The sequence below is a fragment of the Leptonotus elevatus genome, chromosome 3 (genome assembly GCF_054856555.1).
Source record: "Leptonotus elevatus isolate MCC_2025b chromosome 3, RoL_Lele_1.0, whole genome shotgun sequence".
NCBI classification, from domain to species: domain Eukaryota; kingdom Metazoa; phylum Chordata; class Actinopteri; order Syngnathiformes; family Syngnathidae; genus Leptonotus; species Leptonotus elevatus.
This window is the reverse complement of record NC_141241.1, coordinates 30,007,676-30,030,785: the sequence shown is the minus strand read 5'-3', so window position 1 is coordinate 30,030,785 and position 23,110 is coordinate 30,007,676. Positions and strand designations below refer to the sequence as shown.

General features: G+C 39.4%; 1 protein-coding gene and 1 long non-coding RNA gene across 3 annotated transcripts in view; both read right to left on the bottom strand.

The window, feature by feature from the left end:
* Window positions 1-23,110, bottom strand: part of spg21 (SPG21 abhydrolase domain containing, maspardin) — a 61,013-nt gene that overhangs the window by 32,892 nt on the left and 5,011 nt on the right. The window lies entirely within an intron of this gene.
* Window positions 20,552-22,166, bottom strand: LOC147178147 (uncharacterized). The gene is made up of 2 exons (XR_015094325.1): window positions 21,971-22,166; window positions 20,552-21,885 (listed from the first exon to the last, which is right to left on the bottom strand). It is a non-coding gene; the product is annotated as an uncharacterized LOC147178147 (long non-coding RNA).

Here is a 23,110-nt window from a genome sequence, read left to right as displayed (position 1 = left end):
AGCATTTTAAATCTTTTGTCCAAACTAGGGATGCTCCGATCCGATATGTGGATTGGGTATCGGCCCAGATATTGGGGAAGAAAAATGGATCTGGTATCTTTCAAAATGGTCCCGATTCACACACCAATCCACAGAGGCTTATCTCCTGGGCGCACGCACGTTCATGTCTCCAATGACGAGGTGAACAGGGGAATAGTGAGGTAAATATTTCCCCTTTGTTAAGTTGGCACAGCCAATGTCTGTCAAAATTGCTTTGGGGGAACATCGGAAGCCATTTTGCAGGAAGGCGGCCCCACGTCACCAGCTAGCGGAAGCCGTTCGGCAGCGAGAAGCCGCCTCCTTGCCACCATCAGGGACCTTTGCGAGAGAGAGCAGGGGCTGGTTGGTCTCACCGCCGGCCAAGCGGGGACCTCCGCGAGAGAGAGCAGGGGCTGGTTGGTCTCACCGCCGGCCAAGCGGGGACCTCAGCGAGAGAGAGCGGGGGCTGGTTGGTCTCACCGCCGGCCACCTCCCGGCATAATGGACCGATGTAGCACTGTCCTTGTTGAATTGTGGCCAGGTGTTCTTAATTGACGTGACCTACTTCTGGGAGTGTGGGCGGGGTTACACACCGGTAATCATTCAATAAATGGCTGCCGCTCATTCAATGAGTGAGTTGCATGCAGGCCGAACGCAAAAACTGATGTGTCGTGTTTTTTTCTCTGTCTACCGGCATTTCCAAGTCTTATGGCATGGCTGCGCCAAAAGTCCTTTTGGTGGGGGCGACAATGTCACGGGATGCAAGACAAAAACTTAACAAAGGTGCGTGTAAAGCCAACAGATGAAGTCGCTTTCATTTTAAGGAAACTCATTTAATTTTTTTTCCATTTTATAATTACCCGATATTAAGTATTTCAGGAGTCTAATACTCGACTGAAAATGCTATAGAGTACTTGAGTATTCATTTTAAAATATATATTTGTATTATTTGATAAAAAATAAAAATTAAAATGAGTATTTTTAAATTCACACCAAAAATAACACATTTTCACTTTTCAACCTTTCAAAAAAAAAAATCTTCAATTACTTTATTTTTTCAAATTGTACATTTACATTATACGGGAGACAAATAAGGAATTGTATTTCTTCCCGTTAAAGGTTCAAATATACTGTGTCTGGTGCACAAAATATTTTCGCATGGTCCTCAAATTAGCACCAGAGGTGATTGTTTGGTGATCATTTTTGGTGCTCTTTTTTAATTTATTTTAATGAATAGAGTCAGCACCACCTGTGGTATTCATGCTAGCGATGTTTTTATATCCAGCACAGTGGAGGGAAGAGAGGAATTTGTCCTGATTTACGAGTCCTAAGAACGACTAATAGTGTTTTATTTTTTGCTCATAATGTCATCACAGTTTAAAAATAAAGAAAAAATGGACAGACATGTTTTCGTGTGAATCTTGATTAAGTAGTGAACAAATCTTGTTTGGAGATGTTATTTTGATGTGACTGATCATTTTTATCAGTTATTGTTTGTTTTTAATTAATCTTTCAGAACAAACTATATCAGAGCCACACAAGTGGCAATGCAATTTACTGCTTTATAAAAAAGAAGACATTAAATTCATATTTAGCTCATTTGACTTAGCCTACCAGACCTTAATTGGCAACCGTTTGAGTTCATCCACATGGCAGCTTCAGCTGTTTGAGCACAGTACTCTGAGCAGCAGTCTGGTGCCCAATCTTTTTTGAATAACGCAGCACTTTTACGTGGCGACATACTTTGACGGGCCATTGAAGCTGCGGTCGTCCCCACGTTTGGCGGCTCCGCCACAGAGCAAAGTCAAGCCGGCCACATAACGTTTGTTGATTCGCACCGCGGTGGATAATTCAAAATAAAAGCATCATAAGTAACACTTTATGGACATTGATGACTTGGGAGTCTTTTATCCTGAATTTAAACCGCGGAAGCAATCATAGTGGCTGCTAGCTTGAATTTGACTTTGAGAGGCTGCCCTGCCCGCAGATTGCTGAATAAACGAGTACTTGAGGCAGGAAAAAAGCCCTCACAGATTATTCTTTTTTTTACTCTATTTGCTCAGGACTCGTTTCACCCCTAATTGAGTCAGACTGCCGAGAAATATGATGGACACTTTCAAGCATTTACAAGCACTTCACCCAAAATTCAAGCACTTTTCAAACCTTGAAAACAACATTAAAATCCAAGCATTTTCAAGGTTTTAAAGCACCCGTACGAACCCTGTGTTCTCATTGTACTTGCTGCTCTTGAGCTCTATCTTAAGAAAACATGGGATTTATTTTCACTACTATGCGGATGACAATCAGATCTACGTCCCGCTTAATAAAAAGGACGCTTTCTCATTGAGGCCACTTTTGTCCGGGTTGGAGAAAATCAAAGCCTGGACGGCTTTACATTTCTTGAACTTCAACGAGAAGAAAAATAAGTTATGGTCTTTGGTCCCAATGGCCCTTTTTATCCTGCTGACATGGGTCCTTTGGCGCACCACCTTAAGCCAACAGTCTCAAACTTGGGTGTTAAGATGGACAGTGATTTTAAACTGGACCGGCAATTGGTGCTGTTGTCAAATCCATATTTTATCATTTTAGGCAGCAGACTAAGGTAAAGACTCTCTTATCTCAGCAGCACTTAGAAACGGTAATCCATGCCTTCGCTACATCTCAGATGGATTATTGTAATGCACTGTATCTTGGAATCAGCCAGTCCTCCCTCAAGCGTCTCCAGCTTGTTCAAAATGCTGCTGCTCGTCTCCTAACTGGTGCCCGAAAGAGGGAGCATATAACCCTTATCGTGCAATTTAGAGTCTATTTTAAGATTATTTTACTTGTTTTTAAATCTCTAAATGGTCTTGCCCCACTTTACCTCCCTGAGTTCTTGCACCCCTATGTACCTGCCCGGTGCCTCAGGTTAGCAGACCAGACACAACTGGAGGTACAGAGGACAAAGCGGAAGCTTAGAGAGGATCGAGCCTTTGCAGTTGCCAGTCCCTCCCTTTGGAAAGACTTTCCGCAAAATATTAGGCAATCCCCCTCTCTATCTACTTTTAAAACACGTCTAAAAATCTATCTATCTTCTTTGGCTTTTGGCTCACCATGAGACTTAGCATTAACTCAGTGCTTTGCGGTGTCTCTGTATTGTGTTATGAATTTGATGTCTATTTGATTTATTTATTTTACTTTATACATCCTGTTATTAATTTACTAATGTAAACTTTATTTACTTGTAATGTTTGCTTTGTTGTTCTTGTTTTACTTATCTTTACTGCATGATTGATTTATGTTCCAGCACTTTGTAGACAGCAATGTTAGTTTTAAAGTGCTTTATAAATAAAGTTGAGTTGAATTGAGTAAACATTTTGTTGGGGGGGCATGCAAGCTCCTATAGATTATAATCCTTCCTTTGCCAGCCACCGCCGTCCTGAAGAGGTAAGCGATTGTTTCTTTTTATTTGTTTGGCACCACCCCGACTGCCGGACGACAATAATGAATGACGTGGGAAAATGCAAAAATGGCTGTGCCACCTGATTTTTTTACTTTATTTTTTTGCCATTTGTGCAGCTGTGACATGTATGGAAATTTATCTGTAGGGCCTTTTCTGAATTAAGAAAACAGGTTTATATATAATGAACAATACTGAGCTCTCTCAGGATAAAAAAACGAAGAAAAAAAAACGGTTTATAAGTGGGAAGGATATAATAATTGAAAGAATTGCGGTATAGCGAGTTGTTTGTTGTGCCCAAGAATTTCCGAGTAGAATTGTGATCGCAATAACTATTTTGTGGTGATTTATATGGTGCGGTACCCCATTGAAAAGATAGGAAGGAAGGCTAAATCAAAAATAAAATGTTAAATTTATGTCTTTCACGTTTGCAGTCATGTCACACACCGGCTTTCATTAACTAAACAGTCCTTCGAGAAATGCTGTCGGTACACATCCTTCAAAAATAAAATTGATCTTTTGTCTTCTCAAAGACTGACGACGGAAGTGGAAAAGCACTGGGATGTTCATTTGTGCACTGTGCTGCCAGAAACAAAGCAACCCTTCTTCCCGATCTTTGTTTCCCCATTTGTTTTCTATGAAGCTTATTGGAGCAGGAAAAAAAAAAGCAGCAGCCAACTCTAATTTCTGAGGGTGTGACAAACCTTTACCAGAGGCGGTGCAACTAACCCGAGGGGGCGGGGTCAAGTGCACTTTCGAGTCTTGTTGACGTCACCAAGTCAGGGAAGTTTAATCTGCCCGTTTAAAGCATACATTTTAGAAAGGACGGGATAGTAGTGTTGTCACGATACCAACATTTTTACTTCGATACTATACCTGCATAAAATATCACTGAAAGCATACCTCGACAAAAAATCTAAAATATCAGCAAAAGCAGCAAAATTAAAACTGACAAAATAACTTAAAATAATTTTTATTTTGTATTAATTCAAAATAGTAGGATCTATACATATTCATTTATGTAAATACTGTATATATTGTTGAGGGTCTTCTGCCCAGATTTAATTATAACTGTTTTGATTTAGTTATAACTGTTTAGATTTAGTCATAACTGTTTTAATTTCCTCAGTAAAGCTTGGTGAGTGTTTGGATAATGTCTCCAGGTGACGGAATGTCTGAAGAGCTTCCTCTATTCCCACACCAATGAGCCATTTGTCTGGGGTTGAAGCAAATGTGTTAAAATGATTTCTTTGTAAGTCTTATCTTATGCTAGGTGACGTCAGGTCTGAGACCTACTATATTTCCACATCAAAAGGCCATCTGTCAATGTGTATTGAATGCTGTAAAAGTCTGTCTTGGCTGGGGGCAGGGGTGGGGAGAAAGGGGAGGGGGAGGGGTTTGGTGGTACCGCCCTTCTTGCTAGTATAAGAATATTGCAATTGTCAGCAATCTACACACTTGTGATGAGAAGCAGCCATTTGTCTGTCATTCATGAGTGTCCGGAATATTCTGTAAAATAAATCCTTCGAAAGACCAGTTCACCGATCTCCAGTCTGCATTCGGATAACCAACACTCTCACTACCCGAAAGAAAACGAACACGCGGAAGGCAAAGAGGCAATTCCAACAATATTTATATGTATATACTCTATGTGCTTTCACATTGCATGCCATATTCTTGAAGTACTGTATTTGAGTGATTTTGATGTCATCCTTTTTAAATATTGGTAATCAAAGTAACGTTGCTTGAGTGTGCGTCAATGTCTCTGCTCTTCTCCATTACGCTCTCAATTAGTTAAATGCGTAATCAAATACTACAAACTGGGAACAAAATAATTCACACTCGACTTATTTTTTTAAGGGAAGTGTCAAAAAATGCGTCACAACCTGTCGCTCTGTCAGTCATCTGGGTGTATTCTATGCATACCTATGATTTCCTACTGTGTGCCTGTTCATTGAATGCACATTGAGTCCACTGCAGGAGTGAATCGAGTGATTGTTGCTTTTTCTTCTGCTTCTCCGCAATTTTTTTTTGCTCTTTTTACAAAACGCCATGTCGGTTGGCCCGCCGTGGATGTAAGAAAAAAATTCATATGACACTTTGCGTGTCATACTTCTCATGGAGGAGTGGACGGCCAGCGAGCGCTACACTTAATTAGAGTGTCATGTTTCTCAATGAGGAGTGGACGGCCAGCTAGCGCTTCACTTAATTAGCGCGTCATGTTTCTCAATGAGGAGTGGACGGCCAGCGAGCGCTACACTTAATTAGCGCGTCATGTTTCTCAACGAGGAGTGCACGGCCAACGAGCGCTTTAATGTTCAATACGTGACGCCTCAATTAGCTCGTTATACTTCTCAATGAGAAGTGCACGGCTTGCACACAAGCTGAAAGAGGCGTGCCGCTTAAGGCGTTTTCCGCATATCGGTAGACAGGCGGCCATGCGTGTATGTGTACCCTGAGTTGGCGGGCTGTCTCGTGATTATTTTATTTTTTTAAGTACCGGTGCTAAAAATGATAATAATAATGCTACCGAGCCATTTTTTTACGCCAAAACATCGAGGTACAGTACTGGAACCGGTATCCCGTGCAACACTCCGGGAAAGCTAAAGAAGTCGTGGACGGATTTTTTCATACCTGGTTGGATTGTAGACAGGCAGAGAATGCATATTATTGATAGAAAACTCCACGTGCATTTTCATCCTATGAGACCTTTAAGGTTTTATTTTTATTTTATTTCATTTATTTTTTTAACGGCTTGTAACACATCTTGGGACACCCAAATCTTGGTAGGAGACTGCTTGATTCACACATCAGCCAGAAGACCTCAATGAAGGGACAAGCAGCATTTTACTATTGTTTCCTGGCTTGCTTTGTCGTCCTGTTGTTTTCAAACACATTTTGAACACACAATGAGGAGAAACTGGACCTGGAGAGAGAAATTGACGCGCACAAACTGGGATGGACCAAGCAAGGCAAGCGTAATTTGCAACACACATTTGAATGATTCTGACTTGGAAGATGAAGTGTTTTGTTCGGAGTTTGGATGGAACTCGAGACTGACAAGTAGGATTGCCACAAGCGATTATTTTGCTAGTCGACTTATCACCAACAGTAGTCGCGATTAGTCAACTAATCTGAACATATTGTCGCTGTCCTGTGAAAAACACTTATGTACATTTAAAAAAAAACATTTTTGGGATGTCTGCATTCAGTTTCATCCTATAAGCGTAAAAATGGCCGCGTTTTTCACTGGACAGCGACGATATGTAAATAGCAGCATATTGCACCAACAAGTGGCTGCTCTTTTTAAAACCATCATTAGATTACATGTTGAATTCTCTAAAAGTATGTACAAAAATTATAATGAAGACAATTAAGATTATAGTACATTGTAGACCTGGGCAATAAATCGATTTTTTGAATTAATTCGAGTGTTTTGTTGTGGACGATTAAAAAAATTATAACATCGAGTTTTTTCCCCCCTTTTGTAGCGCTGCGCCTGTGGCTTTTGCCCCCCATTTGGCTTCCGTAGCTTTAGTTCTACTAGTCGTGTCTTCACACACCATACGGAAGGAACTCAACAACAGCAAACAAACTCCCGCTAAAAAAAACAAACAAACAGTGTACCATATTACCGTGGAGGAGTCATTAACACAAGGAAGCACATATGACAAGAAAGGGGCACAATAAGAGCGATCACCAAAGCAAACACGTTGCACCTTGCTAATAAGACTTGATTTCACCAACGGGAGAAGCCAGGTATGTGCAACTCATGCTACATAGCCGCAAGTATATTGCTCAGGTTGTCCCACGCCATTTGTTTAGGCAGTGATTATTTTGCTGTGACTGGCAACTCAAATGCTAGCGATAGTTTTGCTATTAAGGGCTCTAATATTGGTCAATCATCGGAGTGAGGAATCTTTAGCCTGCTGTAATTGGATATTTTATCATGATTGCTTATAGACATTTACAATCGTATGTGAATAGCACAAATGTGCACGTTTAGGTCGCTGCGTGGTCGCAACATGTATGCTATCTCGCCAAACGGACTCGCCTTGCAAGCACTTACCGGTTTGAAAGACAAGCTTACTTTCACTCGCCGTGTCTGTGACGCTTATCAGCCTCTGCGTCGTCTGCAACATAAAATCCTTATGAAATGTAGTATAGTATAGCTGGTAATGCTTATAACAGCCTATTTTCAGTGACAAAACTAATTGAAAAGTGAAAGGAGATCTATAGGATGGGGTGAACTTGGTGAAGCGGACTAATCACAGTAAAATAGTCGATTTACGGCAGGCCAAGACTTTCTTACACCGGGGACTGGCCAATCAAATAACGCTAAAAGGAAATTTGCCAGTCATGGCAAAACAGCCACCTTAATTTACATAACAGTACTTGTACTTGTAAAATCAGCAGACAGTTGGAGGGGATGACAAGCTCAGACCTCGGTTCCTACATTAAAGCCAAAATGTGATGTTTATTTGTGTCATATTGAGGGACACATGTAGCACTGTTTAGCTTTTAAAACAAAGTTGACAAAAAAGTTTTACTTTTCTACTTTATCAACACATAGATTTACATTTCCAGAAGTATTTGATTCACATTGATGGTTACTTTTTGTCATGTTTGGGTTCTGTTTTCCTTGTGTGTTCTCCCTTGGTCTTGTTAAGTGTGTAATCCTGCCCTTCCTCGTGTGAACCAATCAGTGCCCTCAGCCACTTGTGTCTTGCCCCAGGTGTGTCTTGTTGTGTCATTAGCGTCTGTGTATTTAGTCTCCTGTCTCCCCTCTGTCTGTGTTGGTTCATTGTCTTTTCCTCATGTCATGCTGCCCGTTTTTGCCTTGTTGTCCTCCCCATGTTTTGTTTTACCTTGTAATTTGGAGTTCGCTTTTGGTTTTGAATAATTAAATTAATTTTTGTCCATCACCTCTGCCTCCTTGCCCTGCTTCCCTGCGTCTGGGTCCTCCACCAAACTTTACCCTCCTGACACTTTTGTTAACTGATAAAATAAGATCAAAACGTTTTAAGTTCTTGGTTTATGTAAAACAAATTATAATAAAAAATAATAATAATTATAATAATAATAATAATAAAATAAAATAATAATAATAATAGTAATATAAAATTGGGGAAAAAATCGTTAAATCGAAATTTTTGTTAAAAAAAAAAATCTGCAAATATGTGGAGTTCTGATGATTGTTTAGGTGAGTTAATTAAAAAAATAATAACTTAAAAAAACGTGTTATAACATTTAATTTCATAATTGAATGTAGTTCTTAAGGGCTATAAGGGATCTCTGTAAGAACACAGATTTGTCCATTGTAGTTTTTGTATGCATGTATAGGTCACATAGTATTAATTCCATTCAATAAGGAGGTAGTAAAGTTAAACAACTTAAAGTTATGAAAATGTACTTCAAATTTTTGATATATTGATGGCATTAAGTGCTATACTGAGGAATGGCATTTGAGTAATTGTTTTGGTTCTTATTGTGTTAACAAGTGGTATAGAAAATGTACTGCTGGGTCTGAGTGGTAATCAATGATGAGTGATATTTGAAACAAAGTAGATGAGTGATTTAACGTTAAGCAATAAGGACATTTTCATGCGTAATATTATGCTACTTCACTACATTAGGTAGATGTGGGAGCTCCAGTAGTTAGTTATATGTTTGAATGTGAGTCATTAATGAGAATGTTAAAAAAAGGGATAGATAGGCAGATAAGTTGAAGATGAAGAAGAAGAAAGAAGGAAGAAAGTTCAGCAGAAGGTGTGTGCACAAGGTGCCATAAATACTTAAGTTAATAGTCCCTCTCTCAGGGGGGTACGAGGTGAAATGAGACAAAATTATAAAATAAATGCATAAGAAGAAACAGTATGTTGAAATTTGAATATTAGAGTTAAGTAAAAGAAAAGTGCATTCAGAGTGTGATTCAATAAAGTGTTTAGAACACTGTTGTTGTTGATGATAAACAGATAAGAAGTGTAATATGAGAGGCCTCTGTTTCTCCCTTATCAGTCGACCCTGAGTGAGTGACTCCACGCCTTCACTTTCTGTGGACAATAATTCAGCTAACCTACACTTTCTTTTTGACTACACTCCCAAATTGCAAAGTTAACTGAAGGCCTTGTTCCGTCTTCAATTCCACTTATCCGGGGGTCGGGTCGCGGGGGCAGCAGCTTTAGCAGGGAAGCCCAGACTTCCCTCTCCCCAGCCACTTCAGCCAGCTCCTCCGATGGGATCCCAAGGCGTTCCCAAGCCAGCCGTGAGACGTAGTCTCTCCAGCGTGTCCTGGGTCGTCCCCGGGGCCTCCTGCCGGTAGGACATGCCCGGAACACCTCCCCAGGGAGGCGCCCAGGAGGCATCCGAACCAGATGCCCGAGCCACCTCAACTGGTTCCTCTCAACGTGGAGGAGTAGCGGCTCGACGCTGAGTCCCTCCCGAATGACCGAGCTTCTCACCCTATCTCTCTGCGGAGGAAACTCATTTCGGCCGCTTGTATCCGGGATCTTGTTCTTTCGGTCATGACCCACAGCTTGTGACCATAAGTGAGGGCAGGAACGTAGATCGACCGGTAAATCGAGAGCTTTGCCTTTCGGCTCAGCTCCTTCTTCACCACAACGGACCGATACAGCGTCCGCATCACTGCAGACGCTGCACCGATCCGTCTGTCGATCTCCCGCTCTAACCTACCCTCACTCGTGAACAAGACCCCAAGATACTTAAACTCCTCCACTTGGGGCAGGACCTCATCCCCGACCCGCAGAGGGCACTCCACCCTTTTCCGACTGAGGACCATCGAACGGAACGGAACGGAACTGAAGGCCTTGTGCAAATGAAAAATATCACTTTAATGATAGAGGTTTCTATGTGGAATTGCAATGACTTCATGACTTTCTAACAAAATAAGACAATTACGTACTCAAAATGACTATGGACTATTTACTATGACTTTGACAGGTAGTGATTTTAAACCTTTATTGACTAAATATAAAAATACTTACTAGATATTATTGTGGTGTTTGCATTTACAAACAAACTTGACAGTGACAAGTGCAAGTAAGAGAGCCCAACAATGTTGTATTGAATGTAGCCCTAGGTTTTTTATAAAAGATTGGTTACATTAAAAAATATTTTCCTAAGAGAATTATGTTTCAGCTCCTGCTGTTGATGAGTGAACTGATCCTCCCCAGCAGGACCTGATAAGTAGTGATGGGAAAATGAAGCTTCATGAAGCACTTGTAATATTTTTTGACTCCTCTAGATGCCACTCTTGGTTGAAAGATGCAGTGGAAATGTAATCAATTTCCTTTGCACTAGCTTTTATATTAAAACCAAGAGCACCAGTCAAAAAATATCACAAGTGCTTCATGAAGCTTCATTTTCCCATCACTACTGATAAGTACTGGCATTGAAGAGAAAAATATTATTAAAAGGTTTAAGACGTAAGCATATACTATAAGTTGTAACAGTTATGGTAGAAGGAAACAGTAAGTACTAAGATAGGAAGAGTCGGCGTTAGAGGCAATAAGGAATAGAGATGACAGTACTTTTGTTTTTCTTTAAAACTGAATAGGAAGAGCTGCTTAACCTGCTTCCTTATGAATTCTGAATATTAAGTAATTCTGATGTTGGTTTAATGACGGCATGTAAGTAAGTGGAAATCAGAGCGAAGAAGTGAATATTATCTATGCTAAAGACTATTTATTGAAGTAAGATGCTGAAAGAGATACATTTGACTAGTGATTAAGGACTTGCTAAAGGCAGGAGTGCTGAATGAAAGTACTACAATTACTAACTAGACACACATTATTAGATAATTGGGATTCTGAAGCAAGATGTTCTTGATGAAAATTTAAGTAATAACAATATAACACTATAACAGTAGTGTACACCCAAATTGTATATTCTGGTTTAAATTTACACTGAAAAGAAAATATACAAACATACATACAAATATGATTTTTGTATCAGCAAAACAACTGGACATTATTATTATGGCAAAAGCATGGTGGGAACATATCATGTCTTTATATGGCATATTAGTTATTTGGAGTAACGAATGAAAGTCACATTAGAAAAAATAAATACATGACCGAGGTATGAAGATTATGGTTAGATAGTTTGGATTTAGTTAAAATTTATATGACAATTATAAAAGGCATGGCAGTTTAGCCCGCTTGGAACGTTGTGTGATAGACTATTTAATGTACCTATTGTAAATAACCTGTTAAGATGAGCAGATGAAATACATTGATTTAAGTGACTATATGAGGAGATTGTTAAATGACAAGGAAGTGAAAATGTTTAATCAAATGCCAGATGACTCTCTGCCTCTGCAGGAAGGCCAACCTCCCACCAAGGGTAGTGACTGTGTTTTGATCAAAAGGTCCAGCTCAAGGTGGGAAGGTCCTTGTAAGTGTTGTTGATGACCCCGAAGGCTGTGAAGATTGCTGAACGACCCTCCTGGATTCACCTATCGCACGGCACAACAGGTACCTTTAACTAACAGCTTGTCCGGTTGCGGAGCGAAGCCTGACCGAATCAAGGTCAGAGAGGGGAAAGACAAGAAGCTTGTCTAGCTGTGGATCTGACCAAGTCAGTCAGTGAGGAAAATGGGAGCACGCTCCCCCACAAGGTTCTCCACCGCTGTGAAGTCCAGGGCCTGTTAATTGTGCAGGAAGTGTTGGAAGGGCCAAAACGAGGAGACAAGTTCCTTTCCTGAATTGAACGGGAAAGGTAAGATGCGATCGGACTTATTCAGGGCTGTCTTTTGTTTATTTTTTTTTGTTTTTGGGGCCATCTTGAGGGGGAAGAGAGACAGCTGGCTGAATTACTAACACTGAACAATACGTATAGAAACAATGGGAACATTGCACACACTGGATTACGAACATTGGACAATACAAACACATTAGAGCAAAAACATTTTATAATGCTCACTGGAGCACGAACACTGGATATTACATACACACTCGATGGATCAAGTACAGGAAAATAACACATGGTGCTGATTGACAGATATAGAGGTGAAGTGCTGGTAACCTCTCCCTCTCGAAAAGACAAGAAAAAAAGTTTCAGATGATTTCTACCTGCAACTTAACGAGGACATCGGGACTTGAAAGGAACGTGCACATTGATTGCATTTTATGGACAACACTTTGGATTATATTGTTGTATAATGATTATTCCATTATTATGTTTTCTGATGAAAAGATAATGTTAGGTCATGCTCTATGTGGTATTGATATTATTGACAGAAAAATATAATGAGGATTTGGATGACACCAATGTTTTAAGTGAAAGGAACAAAATTAGTACACAAGTTATGATTTTTATCAAGAAATTAATTTGAAGTTTGACAATATGATGTTTAAATGTGCAATTAATTTTATAATTAAGGGGGAATATTGGAAGAAAAATGTATAAGTTATCACATGAATAAGCACTTTACTATTTGCTGCAATTGAAATCCTACACCCACACACACACACACCAGATGCATGTTTTTTATCAATGTGAGTTTAGTACCGTCTTTTGTTCCACTTTCTAAACTTGTGAATAAATGTGCAGAGCAAGGAGGTGGAGGCAGGAAGTCCTTTGGTGCTGAGGGCATCCACTTCCTCCTTTCTGCAGAAGGATAAACTTGGATGTGGTCCTTGATTCCTGTCTCACGGAGTTCCATCATTTGAGGAAGATTTAAATGTAACCCTGACAGCGGGGGAAGATGCCGGTACGACCTGGTAGACCTAAACGTATTGTGAGGGTCTGCTTTCCCCCTGTCAGAAAGAGTTTCAACACCCACCTCCGGCAGACCTTCTCCGTTTCCCAGGGGAGGCAGGGGACATTGAGTCAGAGTGGACCATGTTCCACGGGGCAAAAACTCTGACTTAAGGAGTTTGACGAGGTCATGGAAAACAACTTTCGGACAGCTTGGAGGATATTCTGGTCCACCATCTGGTGTCTCAGGAGAGGAAAGTAGTACACCATTAAAACTGTGTATAGTGGAGATGGGGTGCTGCTGAACTTGACTCAAGATGTCGTCAGTCGGTGGGGGAGAATACTTAATTACTTAATTATACTTAATTCATGCGTTTGTTACATCTCGCCTCGACTACTGTAATGTATTACTCTCTGATCTTCCCATGACCAGTCTTAAAAGTCTGCAGTTAGTACAAAATACTGCAACTAGACTTTTGACACGGACGAGAAAGTTCGATTATATTAGCCCAATACTAGCCAACTTGCATTGGCTTCCGGTTGACTTGATATGTGATTTTAAGGTTTTGTTACTTGCATATAAAATATTACACGGCTTAGTGCCTTCCTATCTCGTCGATTTAATAGTACCGTATGTTCCAACACGAAACCTTCGTTCGCAACACGCTGGTCTTTTGGTGATTCGAAGAGCCAAAAAGAAGTCCACGGGTTCTAGAGTGTTTTCGATACGGGCTCCAGTGCTCTGGAATGCCTTACCTTCGGAGGTCAGAGACACTACCGCTGTAGAAACTTTTAAATTGCGTAATTTCTATACTCTTCCATTTGGTTGAATGTGTACCTGGCGACTGTCGCTGCTTTCTTTCCTTTCCTTCTCCACGGCTTGGAGGGAGTTAGGTGTTAATGACCGATTTGGATGCTGTATTATGGGTTCTGTGCTGGTTGACCGGGATGCGATCCGGGGAGGACCATCACCTTTAAGTTGCTGCCATGGAGATAGCTGCTTCGACCAACCGGGCTGGATTTGGATGAGGACCCACTTCCCTGACGTCTTCTTGCTGTGCTTCAATTTCTTCAATGGACTTTCGCACTACTCTAGTTAATACTGTTTAGTATCACAAACTATGTAAAGTTTTGCCTATTCGGCATTCATTTCAGCCTGATCATCCTGGAAGGGGGATTACCACGTTTGCGGTCCCTTCTCAAGGTTTCTCATTTTTTGCCTGTTTAAAAAAAACAACCATTTTTTTCTTGCCCTCTTGTGGTTCGATTAGGGGATGTCGTTGATATTTGTCAACTGCGAGCATGTGAAGTCCTTTGGGACTCTTGCGTGATTAAGGGCTATATAAATAAACTTGACTTGAATACTTCGAAGACCTCTTCAATTCCACCGACACGCCTTCCTTTGAGGAGGCAGAGTCTGGGGGTTCTGAGGTGGGCTCTCCTATCTCTGGGGTCAAAGTAACTGACGTGTATACAGGGTTCGTACAGCTTTTCCATGGCCAAATTCAAGCACTTTTTAAGGACTTAACAAGATCAATTTTTCTGTTTTTCCAGTACCCTTTGGCTGGCTGTCTTTTCTGTGCCTGCCTGTCCCCCACCTCTAGCGTGTGCGGCACTCAATAACATTCATGTAAAACTGAAAACTTGCCTACTAGCTTTGTTTCTTTGGCATGTCAGCTCTTGCTAATACATTTAATGAGAATACGGTATGCTAGTGGACCGAATCGAACATGCCGTATCGAAACGTATGAACACACACGTATATTACGCCCTTAGTGTTTACCTTACATCATATGCGCTAACAAGCTGCACTTAGATTTTTAGTTGAGTGAAGAGTGAGCATTATAATTTATCATTGACAAATGCTCGCTTTTTTCCTTTCATAGTCCATAATAACTGTGCGTAAATACTATGTAAACTAGCGCTGATAGAGACCTCACAGTTTAGATCTGGCATGTACCAAAAGATTAGCAAGCAAATCCTGGCTAACGTTAGTTAACTTGTAGGGCTAGTATTTCTGTGGCTTACTTTATATGACTCGAGAGAGATGTCTTTCAGATTGCGAAAAGCTGAATTTCCTTTTTGCATACTTTGCAGCAGGGTACACGTGGATTTGGTCCATGTTTTATCCAAAGTTTGTATTTTTTATTTTCTCACCAGTGTTCATTAATACGAAAACATCCCGGCATGATGGACCGATGCACCACTGTTCTCTTGGGGGCAACAATGTCAAGGCACGTGCAAAGCCAACAGATCAAGTTGCTTTCATTTTTAAGGAAACTTATTTTATTATTTTTCCATTTTATAATCAGCCTATGTTGAGTATTTCAGTATTTGAATACTCGACTGAAAATGCAATAGAGTACTTGAGTATTCATTTTAAAATATATTTTATAAACTATACCAGGGCCACACAAGTGGCAATGCAATTTACTCTTCTTTTTTTAAATTAAGCTCTAAAAAAAAGAAGACATTAAATTCATATTTAGCACATTTTAGTTAGCCTACCATGTTGGTGTGGACCTTAATTGGAAACTGTTTGTTTATCCACATGGTAGCTTCAGCTGTTTGAGCACAGTACTCTGAGCAGCGGTCCGGTGCCCAATCTTTTTTGCACAACACAGCACTTTCACATGGCGACATACTTCGACGGGCCATCGAAGCCGCGGTCGTCTCTGTGTCGTCTCCACGTTCGACGGCTCGGCCACAACGGCCACCGCTGGAGTCTAGCAAGCTACCGTTTCCATGAGAGCAAACAAAGTCAAGCCGGCCAGATAACATTTGTTCATTCGCATTGTGGTGGAAAATTCAAAATAAAAGTATCATAAGTAACACTTTATAGACATCGATGACTTGGGAGTCTTTTATTCTGAAATTTACCCGAGAAAGCAATCTTAGCAGCTGCTAGTTTTAATATGACTTTGAGAGGCTGCCCTGCTTGTAGATTGCTGAATAAACGAGTACTTGAGGCAGGAAAAAGCCCTTACAGATTTTTTTGTACTCTTATTTACTCCTATACCCCTAATTGAGTCAGACTGACGAGAAATATGATGAACACTTTCAAGCATTTACAAGCTCTTCACCAAAAATTCAAGTAAACCTTGAAAACACAACATTAATAGTCAAGCATTTTCAAGGTTTTTAAGCACCCGTATGAACCCTGTGAATATTACGGATATTTTAAAGAGCCGCTAGCTCTAGTGACGACCGTGACGTAATGAGTCACTGCTCATTAAATTTACAAGGCTGGGTCCTCTGAAGGCTGAATTTGTCAACTGCATGATGCCATTCCCGGCACAACTCAACAGCACACACGGACTGCCATATAAATGGACTGTCAATGCGCTACCAACAAGCAGCACTCACAGTCCATTCATATGCAAGTCTGTGCCTGCGGAAAGCCGGGAGCGACGTCATGCAGCTGACAAATTCTTACTTCGGAGGACCCAGCATTGTGAAATTGGACACAGGGAAAGTGTTAGCGGAAAGTCATCTCCGATTGGTATGGTGTGTGCACGAGCGGGAGGAGAACATGTGGAAGAGAAGGCATGTGAGGAGTGTGTGTGTCTAGCAGGTACGCATGATTAAACTTTTTATTCTGGGACCGAAGTGTCACAGAAATAGTTTGCTGCTGAAATGCGAATAAAGCCCCAGTTGAAGAAACAATATGACGTCCGATTCATTCGTCTGTATTTCACATGACCGAGACGATAGAGTGTGGTAACAGCACAGCGACCCACATCAAGTCAAACTGACATTGACAACATTCGAAAAAGTTAACAAAAGTGAAGCTTCATCTACCGATTAGTCCAATAATGTGCAGAAAAGCACAGTGTCTGTGTGGTAACAACAACTTGATTTATCATAGAATAACAAAATGGCACTGTGTGGTTACTGTATGTTTGTGGTTATTCTCATTCATCCAGCTCATTCTCATTACGGTAGCAATATTTTGTGAAAATGTGTGTAGCTAATGGTGAGAGATCTTTTTAATCACTGCTTTTTTTTTTGGTCCTTGGCTTAACATTAAAATGGGTAGTTAAAAGGTTTGGTGACTGCTGCCTTTGTTTAAAAAATAGTGTATGTATGTACAATATATGCATTGTTCGAATGCCCCTACTAAGTAGATGTTTTTTTTTTAAATTGATTTATTCTTTGAAGTATTAATATTTGCACAATTACATTGTCTTGAAAGGTTAGTATAGTCATTGTCATTAATGCAATTCTTCTAATAATTTCGCACAATATTATATATATATATATATATATATATATATATATATATATATACACACACACACGGCAAGAATATACTGCGGTAACAGGGTCCCGCGATAAATGGTTAAAGCCCCAGTGTGTAGCCGCTGGCAGCATCTATCGGTCAAAGAATAGAATGCACCGTTTTTAAGCACACAAACTACCAAAACCAGAGAGACCATACTTCGCCAGCCGACCATCAAATTCACCAGCGCAGGAGCAACATGTCATCACAAACAACTTCTAGTATTCTATCAAGTGACGAAATGCATTGTACTTGTTAGACATACTGTACAGATCCCTAAATTTGTGATCGAATTATTTAATTTTAGACTTGTTTATTAATATTTTTTGTGACATTGTAAGAAAATACTGTATTTACGCTAATGCTAATGGCCATATATCTCCACATATGTTGCATATATGTGCAACTAAACCATGCAAAAGCAAACACACGAGTTATTGTCATGTTTTATAGACATTTGGACAGAGGACGACGTGTTTCAGGTCTACAGCAACGACCACATATTCCTGCTGAGGATGAGGAGAGGGTAGAGGCACTGATGAGTCAAATAATTGAAATAACAGAGGTTGATAGCGTAAAACTAATTATGTCAGCACGGCAAAAAAATAAATAATAATCCATTCTATCGAGCATCAATGTGAATGGTTCAAAATACACCTTTGCTTGGAAAATCTGGTATTTAGATTACATCGTTGGCTGATATGTTTAGTATATACAAAATAGTCAAGTTAGCTAGGCTACACATCAGCAACTTTCCTGACTTGTAAATACCAAACGTTTTTTTTCCCAGTCTATTGTTGATAACAACCACTCCGAAAAAGTGCTACTTACAAAAACATTTGAAAGCTTTTACTCAGATGTTGATTTGTCACCATGTTGAACAATTTGGTTTCCTAAATTTCACCTAATGAATATCACTAAGCAACTGTACTAAGTTTTGATTGAAGATACAACAGCTTGTGTGTTTATATTTTAATGTGCAGAATTCTACATGGCTTGCTCATGTAATGTGTACTTCATTGGCTCAAATGACTTTCAGTTAATTGTTTGCTACCTCATCAGAAACACAATTTTGTTACCTTTTTGCAGAGACTCGTAGAAGAAATGTCCCTGGAGGAACATAAAGATCTCCTAGTCCAGCTGATAGACACACAGACAGCCAGTACTACTTTTTGACACCTTATGTTGGGAATGTTACTTTAAGAAAGTAATTAGTTATAGTTACTCTTTACTTCATTAAAAAAGTAACTGAATTAGTAATCAAATTACTTCATAATAAAAGTAACTCGTCACCAGGCAAAGTAACTATTTTCACTACTTAAAAAAAAAAGTTATATATATATATATCACACAAATGCCTCACTCCATAATATGACAAATCATACAATAACAATAATTATAATTTAATAAAATTATACGTGAAGTGGTGACGTATATGTTCTACCACTGCCAGTTACTACAGTAATACAGAATAATAATACAAATAAAATAAATACTGGATAGACGGTGATTTGTGACACAAATGTCATCTATAGGTAATTTGTAGACAGTCCTAGCCAGTCCCTGCAGGATTTCTGGGCATTTTTTATGATAGTTGCAGGCTAAAATAATCAATAATAGATAAAAGAAATTGCCAATGCTATTAAAATATACAGTGCTTACTTAATGCTATCATGGCCAAAATCATAGCCATAACTACTACTATATTTACACAGAATCATCAGCTTCCACTTGATCTCTCTGAAAACATCAACTTTTGTACACTTTCAAATATGAGAGTATGGTGATATATCTTTACTTTATAACTCTACACATATAAAGACGTGTTTAATGATTGATTTATGTAAGAAAACTACTAGGCTTAACATGCATAATTTACATACACATGTCACTCCATAGCCTCCATGAGTGTGAGCATATTTCTTTCAACACTTTTTACATGTTTAGCACTCGTGAAATAAGAGAAATACAATTGTATTGTATTAATTACACTAGGCGAGAGTGTCGCTATGACTTACTGGTATCTTTATCGCTGTTATGGTGCTTGTGGAGTCGCAATATGGCTCTTGGTGGAACATGATTGTCAACAAATCGCTCCTCATGGCGGCCGTTTTTCGGCAAATCTCAACTGTTATTTTTGATTAATGTCACTCTTGTCAAAGTTGTCAAAACAGTTCCTGGCGAGGACGTGGACTCTTAGCTAAAATGCTAACATATGCTAAGCCTTAAGATCCAGAAGGAAGAAGGACGATACATCCATCACGTCGTGACACGCTTCCTGCGGCACCTCCAAAATAAAAGTCACTATACATTTCAGCTGTCATGACACTTTTATTGTGACGAGGTCTGAGAACAACCTCTAACTGCCTCTAACTGTGCGCAAATGACATTTTCAGAGCTAGTCACCGCACAATGTCTTGTAAGCTTACTTCGAGCCTTGAATATAATAAATAAATTGTAACAATGCATTTCTCATACAATAACGGCGTTTTCTAATATGGGGAGAATAATTACTTAGATTAGTCCGTTTATGAAAAAAAGTTATTCCCAACACTGCACATCAGCACCGCCATGATTTTCCTGTACCAGGATCCCGGACTGCAGTACTTTGTACTTTGGTGTACTTGTGGCCTCTCCAGAGAAATGCCCACAGATGCAGAGTGCAGATGCTGTGGTGAAGAACCCTCCAACTGCATTTTTACTCTACCCCACTTCTCACTGTACTGCCTCAATGCTGGTATCATACGGCTTCATAGACAGTACAGGGAGGACGTCACCGTTTTGGGTGGAACAAGGGAGCCCGGTGATGACAACAAATAATTTAGATATGCTGCCTACAGTCACTTTGTTTTCTGGCAGCAGAGATCAATGGGAGCAGGGAACCGGCGAGTAATTCCAAGCTGTTGTGTTTGGAAAATAAGAGACACTTTCCCAGATCCCCAAGGACAATACGAAGGTTTTTTTTTTTTATATATTTTTTTACCTGGGATATAATTACTCCATGTATGACACTGGTTTGTTGTAGCTTGTATAACTTATATATTGTTGGTGTGTGTTAATTTGTACATTTTGAACAACAATGAGAAGACATCTTGAGAACTTACATTTTATTGCCTTCAGATGTTGTGAGTGTCGATAGACTGCGGTGGTAGTTATAACCCAAGGCTGCCAGAAGCACCCTTGCCTCAAACAGGGGGAGTGAATGCTTGTCGTTTGTTTGTATACATTATAATATGGTTCTGGAACCCCTCAAGTTCGGGAAAAATAAATAAAAAATGATACTACTAGTTAGTACTGAAGTTTTGGTTGTAGTCAGCAGAACATCTATAACATACATGTAAAACAAACATGAAAACAAGCAATTAACTTTTAATAAAACTTTTAAGCAAGACATGATGCAGCAGTCGACCACAAGAAATATGGAATAAAAGTCAATCTTTCACAATCTACTGAAGTGGAGATACTTGTGGAAAATTCTGTTGACGTAAGTAGTACTCACAAGGAAATGTTCTTTTGTTCCTCCTGTCTTACAGCACCACCAGAAATGATTGATTAGGTCTTTCAACCACACTGGAATACGAGATTGTCCCTTCACCTTTGCTGCCTTTAAGACAAATGAAAGGGTAGGAAAGTACATTTATTCACAAAATAAAATTTTACCCAAAGGAACTGGAATCTTTTTCAGTGTTTAGCTGCTTTTCAATGAACAAGCCGAGGATCTTTGAGTTCTGGGTAAAGGGAGTTCTTGGTTGTAAAAGTTCCGCAGGGAATTTATAATTGCCTTTCCACAGCATCTTAGAGTTCTTGGTAATTAATTCAAATGAGTTTGATGACGTATGAGTTTGATGAGCCCAGCCCATGTTTGTCCACTGTAGAGACATTGATGATTTCTTTGTTCTCATTCTCCATGGTAGTGTAGCTGCAGTATTGTAGACAATGGCCAGGTGAGTCATTCTGTCCATCTCCTGTATGTAATAAAAACATTTATTGCTTCAACATAAGGTGAAAGGCTAACCCTTTTGCTCTTCATGCACGCATGATTTATAGTGCAAACCTTGACATTCTTCATAAAACTATCTGATACTTGTCAGTCGCCATGTTAAAAAAATTACTACATTCATGCTGTGCACTGGATTTCAATTGAAACTGTTACCAAGGAGCCCGTTTTCCTTGAATTGTAGCAATGAATTGAGATATTTTCTCTATCCAAAACTCTGTGGCATCAACGCAGTATGTGTCTTGTATAGTGAAGAAGGTGTTTCTGTTTACCATTCCAATGTTCATGAATTTGAATAGCAGGGCTACCTTAGCGTAGTTATTTCCAGACAATAATATATTTGTAGAGCAGAAAATCTCCAGCCTGCATTCCAAAATTCAGCCTTGGCTGGGTATCCCAAAACCACACTTGGTGTCCATTTGAACACATCTGAAAATGCATGAAAAAAATATGTTAAAATTTTACTACGTGAATACAAATGAAACACTGACAAAATATTTAGAAAAATCCATACTGTGACCAGTCAACAGTGTGAATGCATCCACCTTTCCAGCTACTCAGTGAAGATAACGGTAGAGAGCAGAAATTCTTCAATATAGAATAATAATAATAATAAGAAGAAGAAATCACCACCTAAATTGAAAAAAACATCAACAGCTAAATATCATAACTACTAACAAAAACCCCTAGTTCTGTCTCAGTTGTTGAAAACTTACCCAATCAACTTTCATCCCTGTCCCTCTTGTAGTAATGGACACTTTAAATGTCACACATTTCTCCAAGCTCAAAACTTTTGGACAATTGTCAGAGTAGTTTGACCCAGTCAAACAATTCCCTCAGACAGTTCTCGTACACAATAGCTGCCTTTACTTCAACAATCTCTTTTCCCCTTTCAATTTTGACATTTTCTGGCAAAAAGGGGCTTGGCAGCGTCTCAGGCACAAACATTGGTTCTTCAATGGCGGGCAGATCGTGCACAGAATCATCTATACGGATGATTGGCAGCTCATCGATGACCTGTGCATATTTTAATGCACCTCCCATTCTGCGTAGCAGACAAATGTACTACAACTTAAACATCCATATGGAATAGATAATAAGTAATGGGTATTTACACAGCGCAAAGAAATTGCTGGCACATAGTCTTCATCAGAGCTGTCCTGGTCTTCATTACCCAATCTATACTGAAAGACACAAAATCTTTACAAAACAATGTTAACTAAAATTGTGTTTGAAAAAAAGAGGCTATTACTTACATATTATTCCTGAGGTCATTGTATTTCTCCTCATCCAACTCTTCCTCAGAAATACTCATCTCATGTAGGCTTATGAATAAAAAATAAATTATGTGTGTCATTTAGATATAATACAAGGCAGAAATGCACTGTTACAAATGTGAAATAAGTGTTAATGGCTAACCTTTGTTCAAGGAGTTCAATTTCAGGATTTGTACTAGCACTCAGATGAACATCTCTGAAAAGGAAGATGAGACAATTTTTTATTTTTTTTATTTATTTTTTACTTCATTAGATAAAACCATAGAAACATTTGTGGTAAATAATCCTGCCTGTTGGTCCTACTGAAAATGCTTGACATGGAGCCAAAAATTTAGGTCGCTTTGCTTTCATGGCGGTTGAAGACTTCATAAGACTGT